General features: G+C 39.4%; 1 protein-coding gene and 1 pseudogene across 8 annotated transcripts in view; one reads left to right on the plus strand and one right to left on the minus strand.

Moving 5' to 3' along the window:
• Positions 1–14,524, minus strand: part of PCCA (propionyl-CoA carboxylase alpha subunit) — a 419,699-nt gene that overhangs the window by 353,581 nt on the left and 51,594 nt on the right. The gene's annotated exons all lie outside the window — the stretch shown is intronic.
• Positions 13,869–14,353, plus strand: LOC103266298 (annotated as a pseudogene).

The raw sequence follows: 14,524 nt of genomic DNA on the forward strand, positions 1-14,524 counted from the left end.
TCATCAAGACAGCAGGGAGACAGCCCACAGAATGGGAAAAAATATTTTGCCATCTGTATATCTGACAAAGGCCTAACATCTAGGATCTACAAGGAACTCAAATGTGCCAGAAGGAAAAAAACAAACAATCCTATTAAAAAGTGGGCAAAAGACATGAATAGACACTTCTCAAAAGAAGATATACGGGCAGCCAACAGACACATGGAAAACTGCTCAGCCTCACTAATTATCAGAGAAATGCATATCAAAACCACTTTGAGATACCACCTAACCCCAGTAAGAATGGTCATTATTAGTAAAACAAACAACAACAGATGCTGGTGAGGATGCAGAGAAAAAGGAACACTTCTACACTGTTGGTGGGAAAAGCAAAATAGTGCAACCTCTTCGGAAGACAGTGTAGTGATTTCTGAAAGAACTAGAAATTGACCTTCCATATGACCCAGCAACTCACCTATTGGGAATATACCCAGAGAAACTCAAATCATTCTACAAACAAGGTACCTCCACAGGTATATTTGTTGCACCTCTAGTCACAACAGCAAAACCATGGAACCAACCATGCTGCCTATCGAAGCTGGACTGGATTTAAAAAATGTAGTACATATACACAATGGAATATTACGCAGCCATAAAGACGGACAAACATATGGACTTTGCAGCAAGTTGGATGGATTTAGAGTCGATCATACTCAGTGATCTATCACAGAAACAAAGAAGAGAGTACCATATGTTCTCACTCATAACCAACCTTGAACAATTATTACAATACTATAAAAGGGATTGGCAGTAGTGGGAAACTGTCAGGGGAGTGGGGGGTGGGATTGGCAGTTGAGGGAAACTGCCAGAGGAAGGAGGGGCATACCTCATCAACAAGGGTACCTGCATAATCAATGTTTGTATACCTAACCCTGAATTGTACCCCACATCTTTAAAATAAATTTTTAAAAGTTTGCCTGATGTTTAAAAATGTATATAAGCAATTCCATTAAGGTAAATTTTTTTTTTTTTTTGAGACAGGATCTCACTCTGTTTCCCAGGTTAACATGCAGTGGTTTAATCATAGCTCACTGCAGCCTTGAACTTCTAGACTCGAGTGATCCTCCTGCCTCAGCCTCTTGAGTACCTGGGATTACAGGCATGCATCACCATACCTAGCTAACTTTACTCTTTATTTTTGGGCTATCACTATGTTGCCCAGGCTGGTCCTAAAATCTTGGCTTCCAGCAATCCTCCTGCCTTGGCCTCCCAAAGTACTGGGATTATAGATATAAACCAAAGTCCCAGGCCAAGGTAAAGAATTGTTAATGACTAGTGATTAAAGTGGTAAGCAACATGAATTTAGAGATGAATAAGTAAAGGTCCTTGACTTGGCATGGAAGTAATTATACTAAGACTAAAAAAGAGTGTGGGAGTAGAGAAAGGAAGAGTAGTCAGAGAAAGCTTGCTCATTCTATCTAGAATGTCTTCTCCCATCAGAGCTCAGCTTAAAGGCCACTCTCTTAGAGAAGATTGTCATCACCTAATCTACAGAGACCACCCACCCAGTCACCTTCCAGCACACTGCTTACCAAACTTTCTGGGCTCAGAATGTCTTTACAGTTTTAAAAATTGACAATTTTTAAATTTCAAGGATCGTGGGCTAATGTGTGTTTTCTCTATCAAATTTACCATATTAAAATTAAGAAATTCTTTAAAATATATTTTAAAATAACAACCAATAATTAAAAGTAACATTTTTATGACAAACTCATTCGTAAGAGTAGAAATGTTTTACATTTTTGCAAATCTCTTTAACATCTGGCTTAATAGAAGACAGCTGGATTCCAAATCCCGTTTCTATATTCAATCTGTTGTGATAACATACATCATGCAGCTACTGGAAAACACTACTGCACAATCCCCTTCCCACAGCAGGCCCGGATCCTGATGGCCTTGACTGAGCTAGTTCTTCTCCTGTTTGCCTGTAATTCTTAGGCAGACTGTACCAAGAAGGCAGCACACTAAGAAGGAACTTTCAGGAACAGCCTCACCTTCATCCTTGTCCCTCCTAGAACAGGATGTCCTTTAATTAAACGCCCAAGGAACCAAATGACCCCTGGACATAAAACTCGGAGTGGAGAGCTTTTGGGTTCTTCGGTTGTGATGCAAAGTGGGGCACATGTGGACAAGACTGCATCCACCCCAAGCAGCTTTCCTAGGCCCCAGGGGATGATGGGTTTGCCATGAATCACAGGCTTCTGTTTACCCTTGATGCCTGTCTGTGAGTGATAACTATGCTTTGCCTGATGTGCACAAATGTTCTTTCTCACCAACTCATACCCCACAGGCTGGTTTGTGTAAAACCTTCTGCCAGATCTGGGAACCTCTGTAGACTTGACAGGGTGCTCAGAGTCCTCCCGTGGGATTGATAACAGTACATGGTGAGTCCTTCCCAGGGCTTGACACTAGCACACAGTGTATTTCTGCTTTATATCCACTTATGCTAGAAAGCATGAGATGGAAATCTAATGCAAATGAAACAATGGTCTCTTTTCCATTTTTGTTATCCAGCTGAAAGCAACCCACATAGATTTTTACCCTTTGCTAAGTGACCCCAAATGAGTTTACCTGTTTGGTTCCTGCCAATAAAAATATATAAATACACCATGAATGGAAGCTGCTCATCCTACTACATAACATCACTCTTCCAAACGGTGCCAAGTGTGAATGGATATTCTGTTGTGAAAGCTGCAGATACTAGGATGAAATCACTCTTGTCAGACCAAAACAAACAGGAGTTGGCCAAGCACGAAGGTGAAGAGCTCACACTTGCATGTCTGAGATGAAAACTGTGGCAAGGACTTTCTAAAATAACCCACAAGAGATTCCTTCACATCCTTTGTGCCTCTCATGCTTTTACCGACCTAGGTTTCACACATTTCTAGGACCAGGTTTATCACTAGACATTCTGCAGCAATTCAGACAGCTATCAAAAGCACTTGCCTGGCAACTCCACCAATGAACTGACGCGACCACAGCTTTTACCTCTGAAACCAATGAATTCTGCTTCAGAGCAGTTTATGTGAACTTCTCTTTTTTGCCAATAAAGGCTTCCCCTTGTCTTCCCTCTTTGGGTTCCCCTGTAGTTTGCCATAGCTGTGCATCCCGAATTATAGTCCTTTTTGCTTACTTCCAAATAAATTCGTTACATTAGGAGATTTTTTTCTTGGCTGTCTTGTATTTAGGTTGACACTAAGGCAGGAAATTAATGGTCTATCAGAGTCACATGACAAAATAAGAATTTAATTTCTCAAATTTTTATTCTATTATAAACAAAATGCAAATGAATCAAATGTGTTTATTTTTGTGGCAATTAATGACACACAAAAAAAATTATCTCCAGTGCCCTGGGGATAATTCTCTTTGTCAACTTTAATTCAAGTTCACATCATAAGAACACAGCATGGAGCCGGGCTCGGTGGCTCAGCCTGTAATCCCACGCCTTTGGGAGGCTGAGGTGAGTGGATTGCCTGAGCCCGAGGGTTCGAGACCTCATCTCTACAATGAAATCAAAAAATTAGTCGGGCGTGGTAGCGCGTGCCTGTAATTCCGCTACTCGGAAGGCTGAGGCGGAAGGATCGCCTGAGCCCAGCAGGTCGAGACTGCGGTGGCCGGGAGCAGCCACTGCACTCAGTCTGGGCGACCGAGTGAGACTCCAATTCAAAAAAAAAAACAAAAGAACACAGTATGGTAACAGTTCTTTGACAAACACAGTCCTAAGTAACAGATAGTTAGCCAAAGTAGCTTACCATCATGGGATGTAAAGAAAAAATACTTTAATTATTAATGGGACTGGATGCAGTGGCTCACATCTGTAATCCCAGCACTTTGGGAAGCCAAAGCAGGTAGACAGCACCAACAAGGTCTGCTATACTGTCACATTTCAAAAAGGGGTTCAAAGGTCATGTAGGTAAAACCTAAAATGAATATTTTCCACTAAGACTAGCATAAGAAACAGCTAATGTTTCTCTTTGGTTCTTTTAGTCTCAGCTAGATTGTTTGGAATCTGACCCATGCATGAATATTCCAGAACTGATTCTATGAATTGTACAAAAAAAAGGAAACTGCTCCCATACTATTTCCTTCTCTTAAGGGCAGCCTCCTTCCTATTTCTGTCTAATTGTGACTGCTCTCTAGTACCTTCAGGTAGTGAGTAGCTTTTTATATTTTATCTAGAATTTATAGTTGGATCTGTGAAAAGATTGCTTTGATAGGAGTTACTTAAGATATTTTAATACTCTTGATTATAGCCTAATTTATCTTAGACGTAGTGAAAGCCTAACATCAGACATCTTGTATACTGTTAATGACTAGAGTAATCTTTAAAAAAAATTTTTTTTTTTACTTCAGTGTCTTTGGGGAGTACAAATGATTTTTGGTTACATGGATGCACTGTATAGTGGAAAAGAGCGTACCTTGGGTTTGAGTGTACCCTTCACCCCAACCTGTGCACATTGCACCCTACAGATGACTTTTCATCCCTAACCCCTCCCACTTTCCCCCTTCTGAGTCTTCAATGTCCATTATGTCACTCTATACATGCAGTTCCTTAGTTTACCTCCCACTTATAAGTGAGAACATGCAGTGATTGGTTTTCCATTCTTGTGTTACCTCACTTAGGATGATGATCTCCAATCCCAAGTTGCCACAAAAGACATTATTTCATTTCTGTGTGTGTGTGTGTGTGTGTATTCGACATTTTCATTATCCACTGATCAGTTGGTGGGCATTTAGGTTGATTCCCTATCTCTGCAATTGTAAATTGCGATAATGCAATGAACATACGAATTGCAGATGTCATTTTTGTATAAAGACCTCTGTTCCTTTGGGTAGATAACTAGTAGTGGGACTGCTGGATAAAATGTTGACCTAATTTTTGTTTTTCGAGAAATACCCATACTGACTTCCACAGAGGTTGTACTATTTACACTTCCACCAACAAGTGTATAAGCATTTTCTTTACACCACATCCATGCCAACATCTATTGCTTTTTTATTTTTTTATTGTTTATTTTTTTGAGTCGGAGTCTCACTCTCGCCCAGCCTGGAGGACAGTGGCACGCTTCCGGCCACCGCAGCCTTGGTCTGCTGGGCTTAGGCGACCCTTCTGTCTCAGCCTTCCAAGTAGCTGGAACTACAGGTGGGTACCACCATGCCCGGCTAATTTTTTGATTTATTGTAGAGACGAGGTCTCACCAAATTTCCCAGACTGATCTTGAACCCCTGGGCTCAGGCAGTCCTCTTGCCTCAGCTTCCCAAAGTGCTGGGATTACAGGCTGAGCCACCGCACCTGGCTACTTTTTGATTTTTTAATAATGGCCATTCTGACTGGTATAAGTTAGTATCTCATTGTGGTTTTAATTTGTGTTTATCTGATGATTAGTGATGAGCATTTTTTCATATGTTTGTTGGTCATTTTTAAATCTTCTATTGAGAAATATCTGTTCATATCATTTGCCCATTTTTTAATGAGGTTATTTGCTTTTTTTCTTGCTGCTTTGTAGATTCCTTTGTCAGATACATAGTTTGCAAATATCTTCTCCCATTCTATAGGATGCCTATTTACTCTGTAAATTATTTATTTTGCTGTGCAGAAGCTTTTTAGTTTAATTAAGCCCACTTATTTTTGTTTTGTTGCATTTGCTTTTGGGGTCTTAGCCATAAATTCTTTGCCTAGGCCAATGTCCAAAAGAGCTTTCCCTAGGTTTTCTTTTAGAATTTTTATGGTTTCAGGTATTCAGGTATAACATTTAAATCTTTAATCCATCTTGACTTAATTGTTGTCTATGGTGAAAGATAAAAATCAAGTTTCATTTTTCTGCATGTAGTTATCCAATATTCCCAGCCCCATTTGGTGAATAGGGTATCCTTTTCACCAAATAGTGTATGTTGTTATCTGCTTTGTTAAAGATCCAATAGCAACCAAGCTGAGAATCAAATCAAGAACTCAATTTCATTTACAATAGCTGCAAAAAGCTAAGGTACCTAGGAATATACTTGACCAAGGAGTTCAAAGATCTCTCCAGGGAGAACTATAAAACACTAGTGAACGAAATTTTAGAGGTCACAAACAAATAGAAAAACATCCCATGTTCATGGATTGGAAGAACCAATACCATATTACCCAAGGTAATCTACAGATTCAAAGCAATCCCTACCAAACTACCAATGTCATTTTTCATAGAATTGGAGCAATATTAAACTCCATTTTCCTATGAGAATTTTATTTGATTTCAACAGGTCATAAATAAAAGAAATGTCCTAACTCACTCCAAACATGTTTGAAGCAAAAATTATGACATTTCCCATAGAATGTATGATATATACAGATGAACTATGAATGAAACTATAACACAGAGGATGGTAATGGGAAGAGAGAATGGACTATACAATTGCAAAATTTCTACATTTTACCTGGAAGCATACTACATTAACTGTAAGTAGACCATGAACACTTAAGGACATATACCACAACTCCTAGAAAAACCCCTTAAAAATGCAACAAATAGATCTAATACACAAGTTTAACTGTGACTTCAAAAATTATTAAAAATAATGTATAGAAGACAAAAAAAGAGAACAGAAGGGAAAAGAGAGAAAACAAATAATAAAGTGGTAGATATAAGTCCAGCCCCATCAATCATTTATTAAATGTTAACAGATTTTACTGAAATTGCACAGTGGTGATAGTTACACAACTGTTAATACACTAAAAATCACTGAATTGCATACTTTTAAAGGATGAGCATTATGGTACGTGAACTAAATCTCAATAAAGTTGTTATTTAAGAAAATAAACTAAGACAAACTAAAAAAGAAAAAAGGTTAATAAACTAAACACTACAATTTAAAAATACAGATTATAAGAAAGATTTTAAAAGCATGACCCAGCCAGGCACAGTGGCTCATGCCTGTAATTCTAGCACTTTGGAAGACAGAGGCAAGAAGATTGCATGTGCCCAGGAGTTAGAGACCAGACTGGGCAACATAGCAAGACCTCATCTCTGTAAAAAGTCAAAAAATTAGCCAAGCATGGTGGCGTGCACCTGTAGTCCCAGCTACTCAGGAGGCTAAGGTGGAAGGATCGCCTGAGCCAGAGTGGTCAAGGCAGCAGAGAGCCATGATCACACCAATGCATTCCAGCCTGGGAGACAGTGGGAGAACCCCAACTCAAAAAAAAAAAAGACCCAACTATCTCCTGGCTACAAGAGAAGACACACAGTATTTTCAATATCAAATCACAGATGGAGAAATTCATATCCTGAAAACAGTAAGAATAAAACACAGTCTTCAGAGTCAAACATTCAGCAACTTGTCCAAGATTAAGTGGCACAAAGCAAGAATTTTGTCCCTCTTCTGACTCCAGACTGAGCTCACAAGTGCATGGGGGCAGTAAGGAAAGAGAAAAACGGGGACGCTGAAATATAAAATTTCAACCTATTCTAACCTCACGCAAAGGGAAGAAAATCCTGGCCTCATCACTTACTGGATTTTCAACATCCCTATCGAAACCACCCCCAAAGCTCCAGAGCACTAAAAGAATTTGACTTCTCTATAGTCTTAAAAGACTCACTAACAATAAAAGGAGATTTTTCCTTTTCAGGTATTCACTTTACAGCACTGAGTACACCACATCATCTTAAAAATCTTCAACAAATATTCTAAAAGTTGAACTTAAGCCAACATTCAAAAAAGAAACATGTTTTCAAACAGTTTAAGGGACAGTCTGCCATGATAGGAGTTTTATGAAGTTGCATTTATTGGTTCTTATTAATTCTTTTCAATATCACATATGTACAAGTCACACCTAGAAGAACATTAGCAAATTATTGTCAAAAGGGAAGGAGTCATAGAACTTTCTCCTTCAATCCAGGGACACTTTATTAGGTCCACCTAAGAATATCAAGGAGAGTTAAAAGGCATCAATAACTCTGAGGTAGCTCTGCCAACTCACTCAGTTACTTTACTGAATTACTTTACTTTATTGATGGTAATCCAAGTGAGGGTTACCATCACTGGCAACCAGATTACAAAATCAGAAAAACAAAAGAAACAATTCTATTTTTAGACCTCAGTGATCACACACCAGTGGGGGAGAGGGGAAGGGAGCAGAAAGAGAGAAGCTTCCACCAACAGTAATAACAGGTGCCAGCTACAGCAATTAATTACCAAAAAAAAAAACAGGCCAAGAGTGGTGGCTCATGCCTGTTATCCCAGATTTCTAGAAGGCTGAAACAGAGGATCACTTGAGACCAGGAGTTTGAGGTTGCAGTGAGCTATGATGGCACCACTGCACTCCAATCTGGGAGACAAAGTGAGACCCTGTCTCTGTGAAAAAAAATAAAAAGGAAACACTACTAAGAGCCCAGCTCACTTCCAATGCATGTTAGAGACAGTCTGGAACACATGCAAGGCATGGGATCTGTACTCTCACCTACCAGCCATGTGAAATTAGACAGACATTTATTTAACCTTTCTGAGCTTGTTCTCTCTTCCATAAAACCAAGAATAATGATTATGATAATAAAAATACATCACAGTCATGAAGATTAAATAGAAGTAGGCCAATTCATCTACAGGTAGGTATTGCATACATAATTTTAAAAGCCTGGGGGTCAAGTCTTTCTTATAAAAGATAAAGTTTTGTGCCACTTCTATTGTTATAAACAAATAAAATCATACTTCAGCAAAAAGAATACCCTATATAACAAATCAATAGCAAAATTCTAGCAGACACAGGCAGGTACACACACACACACACACACACACACACACACACACTCCAGACACACACACACACACACACACACACACACACACACACACACACACACACACGCTCCAGAAGACTATAACTCTGATAGCAGTGGTGGTCTTGAGGGATTTAAACTGGGGGCAGGAGTTGGAGGTTCGAAGACAGAAAGAAACATTATTATTCAATGTATTCATGTGACTTACCTTTCTAAGATATTACAGTCTCAAGAATAAAAATTTTTAATATACTAAAATTAAAAGTCTATGTCCAAAATGGAAAAATCTAATATGTTAATGATAAGGAACGTTACATAGTTAAAACCAGATGTCTACAAAATTCAACACAGTAACAGTTTTTAACCTTTCTTAAACTGTGACAAATAAAAATAACAAGAGTCAGCCGGGCTGGATGGCTCAGCCTGTAATCCTGCGCCTTGGGAGACTGAGGTGAATGGATTGCCTGAGCCCGCAGGTTCGAGACCCGCCTGGGCAACTTGGTGAGACCTCATCACCACAATAAATCAAAAAATTAGCCGAGTGTGGTAGCGCGCTCCTACAGTTCCAGCTACTTGGAAGGCTGAGGTGGAAGGATTGCCGGAGCCCAGCAGGTCAAAGCTGCAGTGACCGGGAGCAGCCACTGCACTCTAGTCTGGGCAACAGAGTGAGACTCCAACTCAAAAAAATAAATAAATAAATAATAAGAGTCACACACAGTACACACAGTACATATTTCCATGAGCTACCCAGATTATAGTCCATACAGATGCTCCCAGCTAAGATCCAAGCACAAACAACTCCGGGCTTGCAAGGTCTAAGTCTCTTTAATCCTACTTTTTTTTTTAATTCAAATAAAAGTATCATATGGATCATTTAAAATTCACTCAAAACTATTTTAAGAACAAAATAAGTTGTTAAAGTCATTGGCAAAGTTGCTAACTTCAGAATTTTAGTATTAGTTATAACGTTACAACACACTTTAAACTACAGCACATCATGAATTGCAACCTCAATAACCAAGGACCAATGAATAGCCCTGCAGGGCAGCTGTCACTCTCTACATTTTACTTTTGAGCTATTTCCAAATTCAGCTATTACAAAAAACCTTACAATGAACATTTTTGCAAGTATATCTTTGTAGGTGAGATTCTTATGAGTGGAATGGCTGAGTTAAAGAATATATACATGTGTCACATTTTGACATATACTAGCAAATATTGGTAGGGGTTGAGAATTGGCTGAAACAATTCACACTCCCAAGAACAAAACTCTTTCCCCATATACTTACCTACCCTGAATGTCATACCTATTTAAGCGTTTCTTGGTTAATCCAATGGATTAAAAAGATAGATCTCATTATTGTTTTTTGCAATAGTTACATTCCTTCTCTTGCTCAAAAGTCTCAAAGGAAAACAATAAAAAGAGCTTAATCACCAGCCCTCCCGGGCTTGCCACACTTCTCTCCTAAGCCTTCAGTGCTGAGCGTCCTGGATAGAGCTCACTTTCTATCGAGATCCAAGCACAAAACGTAAATGATCAAATCTCGTATGTAAATTTCTCCTAAAGCTAATTATTGTAACTTAGAATACTATGTTGCACTGAAATGTTATGATATGGGAACATAATAAAGACAATATAGAAAAACCAGAAATAGACCTAGGAAGACCATGAAATCTCTTTAGTCAAAATCTCTCTTTTTCAGGAGCAGATAGGGTCAAAGTCCTTGATAAGTTCTATTAGGAATTTCTTTTCTTTTTTTTTTTTTTTGAGTTGCAGTCTCACCCTGTCACCCAGACTGGAGTGCAGTGGCACACTCCTGGTCACCACAGCCTCGACCTGCTGGGCTCCAGCGATCCTTCCGCTCAGCCTTCCGAGTAGCTGGAACTACAGGCGCATGCTACCACGCCCAGCTAATTTTTGATTTATCGTAGAGATGAGGTCTCGCCAAATTGTCCAGGCGGGTCTCAAACCGGTGGGCTCAGGCAATCTACTCATCTCAGCCTCTCAAAGCGCAGGATTACAGGCTGAGCCACCTAGTGCGGCAGGAATTTCTTTTCTTATTCCTAACAGTCCTCTTAGTCTCCCACTAATGGTCCTTTACCGCTCATAGTAAAAGAAGCCTGTAAGAAAAAAACAGAATGGAAAACAGTTTAGAAATAAAATGTTTGCTTAGCACGTTAAATTTGCTATGTTTTATGAAAATTATTTGCCGAGCATGATGGCTCAGTTCTATAATCCCAGCACTCTGGGAGGTGGATGTGAGAGGACTGCCTGAGCCCATTGGTTCGAGACCAGCCTGGGTAACTCAGCAAGAACTCATCTCTACAAACAAAACAAAAAATTAGCCAGCCGTGGCAGCGTGCACTTCTAGTTCCACCTACTTGGAAGGAGGAGGCAGAAAGATCACCTGAGCCCAGCAGGTCAAGGCTGTACAGGGTGGCCAGGGGCATGCCACCGCACTCCAGCCTGGGTGACAGAGTGAGACCTCGACTCAAAAAAAAAAAGAAAATTATTTGTAGCATTATTTTTCCATGAATTATTGAAGCAATAATGAACAAAAACACACAATCTTGTTCAAGTCATGTACAGTAGTAACTAAGATTATTAGACTTGCAAATTTAGTATATTTTTACACTTGGAGGAATTTGGCTTACTGTATACTTTCTAAAGCAAATATATAGCAATTAATCAAGAAATCATTTTATTTATAGACATTAAGTAAAAAATAACAGATCAGATAAAGCACAAATAGTTTTTCTCTAAACAAAAAAAATTATACTGCTGTTTGTATCACAATAAAGAAAGTAGAATCAGCCGGGCTTGGTGGCTCAGCCTGTAATCCCGCGCCTTTGGGAGGCTGAGGTGAATGGATTGCCTGAGCCCACGGGTTCAAGACCCACCTGGGCAGGCAAGACTTCATCTCTACAATAAATCAAAAATCAGCTGGGCGTGGTAGCGCATGCCTATAATTCTGGCTACTTGGAAGGCTGAGGCGGAAGGATCACTGGAGCCCAGCAGGTCGAGGCTGCGGTGGCCGGGAGCGGCCACTGTACTCCAGTCTGGGCGACAGAGTGAGACTCCAACTCAAAAAAAAACAAAAAAAAAAAAGAAAGAAAGAAAGTAGAATCAAAATTAATGGAAAACAAACTTCAATTTTGATTAAATTTCAAGCATAAGCAATACAATAAAGGAACTTTAGAGTATCAAACCAAGAAGAGATTTTTAATCTTCTTCCAATCTTCCTCGCCAAAAGTTGCCACCAACACAGCAATTCACCACCATGACATTGGAAATCATCAGATTTCTAAGAATATACCCAGGTTAAAATAAAAACTATCAGTGGTTGGCCACCAATCACACAATGTTTATATGGCATAACAAAATCTGTAAGCAATTTCATTTCGTTATGTTGTTTTTTGGAACTTACCAACTAGAACAAATATTCTATAAGGAGAATCTTAACTGATAACTGATAGAAAAATATTTTAATGATAGAAAAATTATATCCCAAATAAAAATCTCACTCTAATGCAGAGAAAAAAAAGGGAGGGTAACTTACTACCAACTTTGTCCAATGAGCAAAAACACACAGCAATACTGCCTTTTAGTTACAAACTAGTCTTTTCTGTGATCAGAAGAAAGTTATCTTGCAGGTTGCATGTTTTATCATTCATAATCTAATATATGTATTTAAATCTACCATCAATACTTAATGAATTTACTGTGTGAAAATCATTAAAATAGGCAACAAAAAGGAAACAAGACTGATAAAATCAAGTCTCTTATCTCAAGGGGAGTTTAAAATACAGAAACAATTTTAATACAAAATGGTTTATATCAACTAAGAAATTTTTAAAATTTTTAAAGTGCTCTTTTATAGAGGAAAGAAATTACTTCTCACCAGAAGAACATGGAAAACTTTCCCAGTAGTGCTAACATGTGCACTGTGCCTTTAAAGATAGACAGTAGCTGGCATGAGAGGACAGGCATGCCCACTGAGAAAGAGGAAACACAGGCTCCAGGAAGGAGCCAACCACATGTGGGAATATACATGGTCAGGCTTGGTGGAGGCATACCATTGAGGAAGGGAAATGGAGTGAATAAGTTTAGAAAATTTGTGGAAAAGGAAGGTGGTCACACATTCTACACTATTTTCTCTATGGTGAAACCCCAGATGGAGTTAATCTTTCTTATCTTCATTTTCAGAGAATTTGATCTTCTCTCATGATATTTTATTCCCTAAACTGAAGTCATTTGTGTAACCTAACTTATTTTCTACAGCATGATGGTGAGCTCCTGGTGCGTAAGACAAAGGTCCGATTCATTGTTATATCCTTCTCAAATGCTTTGAACATAGATTTCAAATGAGCATTTGTTAATGACTGAATAAATGAATAATGACTAAATAAACTATACTGGTCGTATCACGTAACTTCTCTGGGACTGGAATATTAATCTCTATCAGGGGTTACTAAACTTTTCTTATAAAGGGCCATATAGTAAAAAAAAATTTTTTTTTTTTTTTGAGTTGGAGTCTCACTCTGTCGCCCAGACTGGAGTGCAGTGGCCACTCCCAGCCACCGCAGCCTCGACCTGCTGGGCTCCGGCGATCCTTCCGCCTCAGTTTTCTGAGTAGCTGGAACTACAGGCGCACGCTACCACACCCGGCTGATTTTTGATTTATTGTAGAGATGAGGTCTCGCCAAGTTGCGATCCACTCACCTCAGCCTCTCAAAGGCGCGGGATTACAGGCTGAGCCACCAAGCCCGGCAGTAAACATTTTAGGTTTGGCAAGCCAAGTGGTCTCTGTCACAACTATTCAACTCTGCCATATAGGGAAAAAGTAGCCACAGACAACATACGAATGAATGAGCATAGCTGTGCTTCAATAAAACTTTATTTACAAAAATCGGGCCACAGGCTGCATTTGTCCCAGGGACCATAGTTTGCCAACCTCTCATCCACACAGACTTAAATTTAATACTTTATATTGTACATATAAAACCAAATGAGTATTACGCTCAAATCATTGCTTTATAGTAACAGAAACTCGGGTCAAAATTTCAAGGAGCAAGATGGTGTCGAAGCCTGAAGCTCCTGACACAGGTCCTGCTCCTGCCCCTCCCAAAGCTGAAGCCAAAGGAAAAGTATTAAAAGCCAAGAAGGCAGTGCTGAACGGCATCTACAGCCACATGCACACAAAAAGACCCGCGCGTCACCCATCATCCGGAAGCCCAAAACACTGCGACACTGGAAGCAGCCCACATATCCTCGGAAGAACGCCCTCAGGAGAAACAAGCCTGACCACTGTGCCATCATCAAGTTTCTCCTGACCACTGAGTCCACCATAAAGAAAATAGAAGACAAAAATACATTTGTATTCACTGTGGATATCAAAGCCAACAAGCACCAGATCAAACAGGCTGTGAAAAAGCTCTATGACACTGATGTGGCCAAGGTCAACACCCTGACCAGGCCTGATGGAGAGAAGGAGGCATATGTTCGACTGGCTTCTGATTACGACACTTTGGATAAGGCCAACAAAATTGGGATCATCTAAACTGACTCCAGCTGGCTAATTCTAAATATAACTTTTCACCATTTAAAAAAAAAATTCAAAGAAGATCAAAAGAAAAAGAAGTATAAACAAGAATATTTGGCTATGCTGCATAAAACCTGGTGAATCTGGATCTTGATTCTCCTGGGCGCTCTTCTGAGGTTATTTGGGCTG

Source organism: Carlito syrichta, unplaced genomic scaffold, assembly GCF_000164805.1.
Source record: "Carlito syrichta isolate Samal-C Ts95f unplaced genomic scaffold, Tarsius_syrichta-2.0.1 Scaffold307134, whole genome shotgun sequence".
In the NCBI taxonomy this organism is placed as follows: Eukaryota; Metazoa; Chordata; class Mammalia; order Primates; family Tarsiidae; genus Carlito; species Carlito syrichta.